At 34.7% G+C, this 9,675-nt stretch overlaps 1 long non-coding RNA gene across 1 annotated transcript; it reads left to right on the forward strand.

Annotated features, from left to right (window-relative positions):
* Window positions 1-417: 417 nt before the first annotated feature.
* LOC148781256 (uncharacterized) lies at window positions 418-2,313 on the forward strand. The gene is made up of 2 exons (XR_016058947.1): window positions 418-704; window positions 1,941-2,313. It is a non-coding gene; the product is annotated as an uncharacterized LOC148781256 (long non-coding RNA).
* Window positions 2,314-9,675: the final 7,362 nt, after the last annotated feature.

Consider the following 9,675-nt stretch of genomic DNA (forward strand, 5'->3'; position numbering starts at 1 on the left):
AATAATTTTTTAATAAAATATAATGACCAAAATACCCCTTGAATATTTTAAGGGTATTTTGGTCATTTTATTTTATTGAAACTATTTTTTTTATATTTTTCATTAGTGCGAGTTTAATAGAAGAATGGATGTCCAAAATTTGGTGTCAAAATAGTATATAGAAAAAAATTAAAAATAAAAGAATGTGGAGATGTGATATTGTGATTGGGACAATAATAGCCCTCCATTAAAAAAGGGAGGATAGAACTTCTATGTTGTAGGAAGGAACATAGAAAGCTTTCCTAAAAGAAAATGCTTCGTATATTGTATGCCAAGATCGATTTCATAAGAGTGTGGTTTGTTTTAGGCGGTAAATTTTACGCTTAATTTTAGTTGTGTTGTAGATATGATATGTTGTACGATAAATGTCGAATATCTACTGGCTGTTAGCTGCCCCAAGAAGGAGCGTAGCTCGTGGATGTCCTTAGGTTGCGGCTAGTCTTGGATGGCTAGCACCTTTGATTATCCATTTGATTTGCCCTTTACCCATCTTGTACCCAAGGAACATGACCTCCTCCTCCTTAGTTTTACATATAATTGATTTTCCCTTAGCTTCGCCATGGATTTTCCCTTAGCTTCTCCAACACCAGCATTAGATGATTAACATGATCATTTAAAGTCGGGTGCAGTTTGCATACGAATGCATCCATAGGTGTGGAGTTAAGGTGCATCTTTAAATTTTATCATGGTATATAATTTTGATGTAAAATGTTCTTAGGATTATCTCAAAATCTATTTTTATATCTAATTACAAAATTTTAAATTTTAAAAATGGTTAAAATCAAATAGATCTGTAAACCTATGAAAATCTTGAAAATGGACGGTGTAGATTATATGTTGTAAAATGTACTATTTTTCAGACTTAAAACCTTTTTATTTTTCATAATCATACGTCTCAATGTCGATATGATCAATCAAAGGGTTTTTCAATGTTAAAACTATCTTTTTCGATGGATTTTTGAGGGGCATCCATAGTTCTACATTATAAGGCTGCATCCTTATAGGAGTTAGGGGCATGTCGACTTGTTGGAGAGCTATCCATTCGTGTAAGGGCTTTATTCATCGAGATATTCGATGTTGTGTGGGTAATGGCAGCAATATCTCATTTTGGCACCACAAATGGGTTGGGAACTATTCACTGAAATTACTTTTTCCATTGGTGTTTCAAAGGATATCTAATCAAGAAGCTACTATATTAGAATATTTTGTTCGAAGGGGTGACCATATTGTGTGCAATATTACCCTTCCTTATAATAGGGTTTCTGACTTGCTTATCTCTCAATTTTCTTACCTTCTCAAATTATTGAAGGACGTTTATATTCCATATAATGCTATTTATGAGGTGGTATGGGAGATTGACAAAAACGGGACTTATTCAATAAAGTCCATGTATCATTTGCTCTTCCATGATAGGGTGAGATGGTCTAGGCCGGAGATAGCTATCTTATGGAAATGCCCATACCTCTTAAAGTGCAAGGTTTCCTATGGTTGGCGGTCCAAAATAGGGTGCCTACGATGGATAATCTCATTAAGCGAGGGAAAATCTTGCCCAATATTTATCTTAGGTGCAAGGAGGTTGGGGAGTTTGGTGAGCATCTCTTTCTCCATTGTCCTTTTGCTAGCCGTATATGGAGGAGGGTTTTTGAGAAGCTAGGGGATGCAATTGTAATGCCTCCTTTAGTGGTTGGGGTTAAGTGGTTGGGGTTCTAAAGAATATGTCAGTTTCTTTACCACGGATTGGGGTTGTTGTTTGGTAAATCTCTAAAGGCGTCATTCTCTGAGAAATCAAGAAAGAGAGAAATAGAAGAGTTTTGTAAAGTATTTCTATGCCGCTTGGAAAAGTTTTGGAGAGAATTTTGCAGTCTATTTGGCTATACCTCTTACTTATTACTTGTGCGCAGGGCATTTCTGAAGTGGATGTAAGAAGGTGTTCCTTAAATGTAGGCCTAAAAGTAGATGGATGGTTCCATTACTTGGGGTTTATAAACTCAACTTTGATGGTAGTTTGATAGGTAACCCAAGACAAGCAGGTTTTGGAGGAGTGCTCTGGGACTGGATGGGGACTGTGGCTTTTTCGTATGCAGGGCCACTTGGGGTACGGACTGCTAACTATGCAGAGCTCTTTGCCCTTGTTTTTGGTCTATGTACCCTTGTGGAGAGGAATTTGGGATCTTCTTACGTCATTGAAGGGGACTCCCTCAATGTCATTAAATGGTGTAAAGATGATTAGAAGGTACCTTGGGAACTCAAATCTATGTTGCTTCATATTTCTGACCTCTCTTCCTCCTTCACTGTTTCTTTTGTTCATATGTATAGGGAGGCTCATCCCTTTCTACTTCTTGTATTTCGGATTTTGTAATTTCATTCTAAAGTAATAAAAAATTTTGAACCTTCTCGAAAAAATAAAATAAAAAGAAAAACAGAAAAGAAAAAGAAGAATGTAGCATCCTTATATAAACTTTTTCCTTTTAAGTCTGGTTATGCACAACGATGAAATCTAAGTATACTATGACAAACACGTCGATATACTCACTCAACACATCGTTCATTAAGTGACAACATTATCGGGGCATTAGTTAGACCAAACGGCATTACAAAGATCTCCAAAGACCCGTAACAGGTTACATGCAATTTTCTATTCATCGCCCTCCCTCCCTCCGCTACGTGAACTTACGAGTAGCCTGAGCGCAAGTTCCACAATTAGTTCGAAACATTAGCGCTGACTCTGAATGACCGTGTTAGTTTGGTCGAGGAATGGCCAAATGATTTAGTTGCTCAAGTGGCTACCTCGGAAGGAGAGAGCCCAGGACCTAAGCATCGCATCTCTTACCCTCTACCATGTAAGATTTACGAGATGTCTCGCTCTCTCGCACTACTGTGTAAGATTTATCTTACTCTCTCTCTCTATCACTCCATCTCTCACTACGATGTAATATCTCTCTCTACGCAATTTCTTTCAATTGTAAAATTTAGAGAAAATTCTATTAATATTTATTTTGTGTAATGTTATATAAAATTTACTCACAATTTAACACAATTATATTTATACTCAGTTTTTTTATTTATTTTTTGGTTCCAAAATTGCCCGTATTCCTGAATTTCAAGATCCGAATTAATAAAATATTTAGGATCTTCAAGTTACAAAATTACAATTGTTTGATATTGAAAGGTAGTCGAGTTCTTTTTTTTTTTAATTAATGTCCTCACAAAATTTTCAAATATTCAAAATTTGAATTTAACAAAAAAAATACATGATGTGGCATAAAATGTAATTTTTGGATTCTTTTTGTAATTTTTGGCTTATTAAAATCCAAAAATTAATTTTCAACTAAATTTTGCAATTTCAAAATTTAAGATTTTTGGGACACTTTTTTTTGCTAAATAAAAATTGTTGGAATGCTATTTTCTTTTACAATTGTTAGATTTTATCAATACAAAACTTTAATTTTCACATAATTTTTGGTTTTCAAAATTCAAAAATATTGGGGATGCTAAAATGCAATTTTTTGGATATTGAACATCCCAAAGTTTTAAAACAGATAATGAAAATCCAGAAAAGGGCAATTTATTGTATTTCTTTTTGCATTTGCAAGTGTGAATTTATTTTTTATTTTTTAATTCTTTTTGTTTTTTCATTTATAAGTTAAAGTAGAAGAACAATTATCTATTTCATTATTTGGTTTCAATCCTGCCCTATTTTACATTTTGTAGGGTTGGTGAAATTTTACATGCCTCTTACTTTGGATAATTCTTTTGCCAAACATTTATTTTGCTTTATTTATTCTTGCATGTGTATTTTATAATAAAAAGTTAGTATTTGTAATGAATAATTTAATTTTTAGAATTTAATTTTTTGAAGAATTTATTTTTTGAGATTCTTTCAGAAGTTAAAGAATACACTTTGAAAATTTGTTGCATGCTAATTGTCAGCATGAAAATGAAATATTTAAACTTTTTGCAAGAGTTATCTTTTAGGATTTCAACAATTTTTATTGAGGTTTTTCAATTTTGCTTTCTTCTTTTTGGGTAAGTCAGGGGGAGAAGGCCCGTTATCGGTTTTTTCATTAATTCATTAATAAAATAAAAAAATAACATAGTTATCTTATAGTCCTATAATGGGCAGTCGCGGGTCCTGAAATAACAAAGAGTTGCGGGTCCTGAAATAACAAAGAAAATATAAAGTCTGGTGGTAAGCAGTGCCAAACAGTAGCGTCGAGGCTAGTGGATGCTTTCTTGGTGATAGCATCAGCAACCATATTTGCCTCATAGAAGACATGTGTAATAGACCATCTATGAGATGAGAGTCTTGTTTGGAAATTATCCAATTTTGCTTTTTTAATCACTTCGAAAAATTTCATCCATATCCTTATTAGCAAAGTTTATTTATTTTTTTAAATTTTCCTTATAGACTCATTCGATGGGTACTTTTTTAGAATTTGTACATAGTTGCACATAAATATATATATTTCTAATTTTAAAAAATATTTTAAAAACTTAAGAAAAATCCAAAAAATTAAGAATTATGTTATGTTTAGAAAAAAAAAAAATTATTCATTATGGAATTTCAATTTTCAAAAATAGAAATTAAGGTTTTTTAAATTTCTGGACATTGAAAATCTGAAATAAAGAGAATTTATTTTTAAAAAATATTTTGTTGCTCATAATTTATGTTTTTTATTTTGCTTATTTTCTCATTTGCAATTATGACATTCACAACATGTATGTTATGTTTTTAAATAAAAATTAAGTTTCCTAAAAGTTGAATAAACATTTGATTATTAAAAAAGGGTATGCTAGATCTATAAGATTTACGTTCCTTTCTTTTGATTTAGGTTTCTTTATTGTGATTATTTAGGTTCCTACAAGATTTATATTCTTATTTTTTTAAAAAAATAAAGTTACCTAAAGTTGAATAAACATTTGATTATTAAAAAAATTGATTTAAGTTTTTCATCCACTTCGGACATTCACAATATGAAATATCCATAAAATATTTAAAAAAATTCCAAAATTATTAATTATTTAATTTTAAAAATGAACTAACTCTTCTTTTCAAGATTTCAATTTCCAAAAGTTGGAAATGAAGGTTTCTTTTTTAATCTTTACTGTATAAAATATGACTTAATTCATGCAGCATATCGCATCTCAAAGTCTTGTCCGCATTAACGTGACGATAATGTGTAATGACGGTAACTATTCACCCCTTAGAAGGGAGGCGCTCCATCTAAATATCAACATTTATATCTAGGGAAAATTAAAAAAATCTCTTAAAATAAGACTTTCTAGAGAACCTACCTCTAATAAAGTTTTTTTTAGCAACTTTTACCTCAAATTTAAAAGTTGAGGTAAACAAATTCTCCCTCCTATGAATCCAAACAAATTACTTTCTTCGTCAATTCATCAGCAATGGAATTAGCTTCACGATAAACATGATTGAAGAAACATCTACTACCCAAAGCTGAATCCATCGCTTTTTGCCATAAAGATCGAAGTCACCAGGGAGGTCTTGACATGCATTTACACCCGTTGATGACATTGTTAGAATCTCATTCAATGATCAAGTTATTGTCCATGCCTTTGTCCCTACAAATCAGCAATCCTTGTAACAAAGCTGCCATCTCCGCATGGTTAGCAGTCACCATCCTATAAGGACCTGCATAACAAAATAAAATTTGCCCTTCACTGTTCCTACAGAATCCTCCCAATCCTGATTGCCCTGGATTCCCAAATGATGAGCCATCAAAATTCAATTTCATATCATCTAAAGTGGGCGGAGTCCAATTACATTGTGGCCTAATCTTGATAAATCTTTGCAGTACCAACTTATCAAAATTGTCCTCAATATCTATCCGAGAAACACTCCAACCTTCCTTCGTTAATCTAAACCAAGTCTATGTACTAAAGACAATTTTGTTTTTTAAACCTGCCATATCTAAGGCCACAACGTCAAAAGTCCTCGGATTCCTTTCTAGCCATAATTCCCATATAAGAGCACCTTTAAGATTATCCCAAAGCAATCCTCCTATCTTCGGAATCCCACAAACCTTCAATTGACTTAAAAGAAGAAAAACTGCTGACAGAACGGGCAAGAGAACTCACATTTTTTACATTGCCCAATACCATAAATGATAGGTATATGGGCAATGTAAAAAAAAAAAAATGTGATCAGCATTCTCCTCCTCATTTTTACAAAATAAACACACACTAACAATCACCTTCCCTCTTTTCTCTCTCTGCCACATTCTCATTTCCACTGTATAAGATTTCATTCTCTCTCACGTGTAAGATCTCTCTACGTTGTTCCCCTCTTAATAGATTACTACCAGTGGTTTAAAAAACGGATTGGTGCCCCAGATCGGGCACCCCAAAAACCCATCTGGATCAGTGAATCGGTGTTTCAGATCGGGAATCGGTCTGATTTAGCCTTAAAAAAAATCTGAAAATATTATTAAAATTCATTATAAATATTATTTTTTAGGAATCCAATAAGAAATAAGGGTACTCTATTAAGAACTTTCATTTTTTGGCATCAATATGCGAATATTGGGATGTTCTTTCCTTGCATGAACTACTGTTAACCATTAAATCTACATCACACAAAATGATAAGCATAGAACTATCATGGATGAAGTATATCATCATACATGGACTACAATAAAGCATACAATTCGTAAAATACGATCTAGTAATAAAATAAAATATGTCGTCGTTCTTCATTTTGGTTACGCTGACGCCATTGATTGAATTCACATGGCAATTCATTGACTCGATTTTGGAACGAATCATGCAAATTAGTGGGCACCTGACTATACCCAAATCCCTGAGTGTTACTGTTTTGTTGCGCTCATAATCCAAATTCTCCTAAGCTTGTCTATCCTTCATGCTCACCTACACTGTCGTGCTCGTCCCTACCCTCTTGCTCTTAGGACTCACTATGTGAATAATTTTGTTGGGAGAGGGTGGCCTTAAAATCATCATCTTTCTCATTTTCCCTTATATCCCCTTCCCACTCTCATTATGTGTAATATCACTGACATCTCCGACGAATTGTGGATATGTTGGCGGGCAGCATTCTTTTTCATGCTGTTCATCACCTTCTTCAAGATATTCCTCATCGATAGCCTCAAGGAACGCTCTCTTATGCAACACTGACTCCTTTTTCTATACTATTCTTTGTTCTGTTGTGTCTATGACAAATATTGTGTCTAAATCTATCGACATGTAGTATTCAAGCTTCTTTCGTATTTATCGCTCTCAGAGGTTTAAGTTGTAATAAATATAGACTAGTTTATGAAGCCTCTCAGAAGCGAATCGATTCTTCCTACTAGTTGGCAACTATTGGAATGTACTCCAGTTTCGCTCACACCCAATAGCAAAACATGTATGGGAGAGCACCTTGATTACTATCTTCCTTAGGTCAGGTGCATCACTACCATATATCTCCCACTATTCAGCTGGATTAAAATGCAAAAAGCATTGTAAGGGCAAGAACAATTCATAAGATTAGAAATATGAAAGAACAAAATATTAGTTAGAGGTTAACCTGGATCCATACTAGTTCAAGAATTTCTACCAAGTCTAGTTTCGAAAGATCCTACAGCATCCTTATACATAGAAAGCTAAAACAAAATATTTCGTTTTAGTGCATTAGTTATTCCTTGCAAATATAACAACTCAATGAAGTTCTTACCCAAATATTAAATATTACCTCATGTATTGCCGCTACTTGGTTTTGATGGCTTCTCTTCAGCCTGACAATAATGTATCTGACCCCTTCAATAATCTTATGGGGATATTCAGGTATCAAATAGAAAATTTTGGGTTGAATTAGTAACTTAGAAAATACATAAATAGAGAAAGGTCATTTAAATTTCATTAAAAAATATTTTAGAATTAAAAATTCAAAGGTTATAAATATATATGTGCCTGCATAATGAATTTGATTGCCAAATTTGGTGTTCCACATTCTTTCTATAATCTTGATCACTTTACTAGCAAAACTACATTTATCCCCGACAGCTAATTTAGCCCTCTCGATACTTTCGTAAAGGATGGCCATGGTAACTTTCTTGTCAGCATCCACCATTCTTAACATCATGACCAAATGGGCAGTAGCCCTTATGACACTGGAACATCGAGATCATTACTGGAATATGCCCTCCAATTTTAGCACATTACTGGACTTCGAGAGGCGGTCATTTGACCACTCTTCACTTGTAAACAATTTCTTCAATATAGCTTCGGATTCCCGAATGAAGTCCACAGCCAAGTAATATGTCGCAAAGCGGGTTATGACAGGCCTGATTATCTCTTTTTTCTTAGATTGTTCTCTGAACAATTTTTTTTTTTTAGAGTGGTTATATATAAATCTTGACACCAACCTCGTTTCCTATAGAGTCTCCTTCATAATTTTGATCTCACCGATCTCCTCTAACATAAGATCGATGCTGTGTGCAACACATGGAATCCATACTAGATGCTTCGTCTTATCCATCAACTTGTTGCCCGTAGGAACATAAGCATGCACATTTTCAGTAATAAACTAGACCACATGCTTATCTCTTACTTCCTCCACTATATGGTCATATAGTCATACCAAGAAGTTTGCATCCTTCTTTTTTCTTGAAATGTTTTTGCTAGACAAAAAGGCTCTACCTTTTAGGGAATAGACCAAGAAGTTAAGATATTCCTTTTTGTTAACTTTATTCAACCAACCATCACTCATGAGAGTAATGCATGTTCTTGGCCAATGCTATTTATATTCTTCAATCTACTTCCTAACTTCCTCAACCTCTTCATCCAAGATCAGCCCACTGAGATCATATACAGTCGGGAGCTTTACCTCGGGCCCAACTCTCTGAATTGCGTTGACCATAGGGGGAAATATGGGCTATTGGCTGCATCAAAGTGAATCCCTTTAGCGTAGAACCATTTACCAACATATCTGCCCAACATGTTCCTTGTACCTTTCATCATGCCTTTGAGGGTCATCTGTTGTGACTTTGACTTTGAGAGAAATGGGTCTATACGACCATGACCTGTAATACTGATGCTCCTAGATAAGCCAGGAACAATTTCTTCAACGTCCGGTACCTCTGAATACATATTGCTACCAGCCCCTCCATACATATTTGAGTTAGGCTCGCCATACATGCTCGAGCTGGGCTCGCCATACATGCTCGAGCTGGGCTCGCCATGCATGCTCGAGCTGGGTCTGCTATGCATGCTCGAGCTGGGTCCGCCATGCATGCTTGAGCTAGGCCCGCCATGCATGCTTGAGCTGGGCCCACCATGCATGCCCATGTCATAACCACCAGGCATTCTGAACCCGCTTTCCTTGTGGTACGTTTCGTGCGGGCTCATTCTTGTGGCCATTTCCGAGTCATTATTATACTGCTCTTCTGGATCAATCCTGTTCGATGGCGTATATAAGCCAGCTATCTCCTCATCCATCCTTTGCTTTGCGACTTTTTACCTTTGGTAGCCTTGAGAATGACCACCATATGCTTTCTTACATTGCTAGGAATACTATTGCACGTATAAACATCTCTCTTAACCCCTGCTAAGTGTTGCTTGAACCTATGTACTCCACTACTTACCACTTTTTTGCAGTAATTACAAATAATTTTATCTTTT

Source organism: Amborella trichopoda, chromosome 7 (assembly GCF_054954075.1).
Source record: "Amborella trichopoda isolate Santa Cruz 75 chromosome 7, AtrichopodaSantaCruz75HAP2 v2.0, whole genome shotgun sequence".
Lineage (NCBI taxonomy): Eukaryota > Viridiplantae > Streptophyta > Magnoliopsida > Amborellales > Amborellaceae > Amborella > Amborella trichopoda.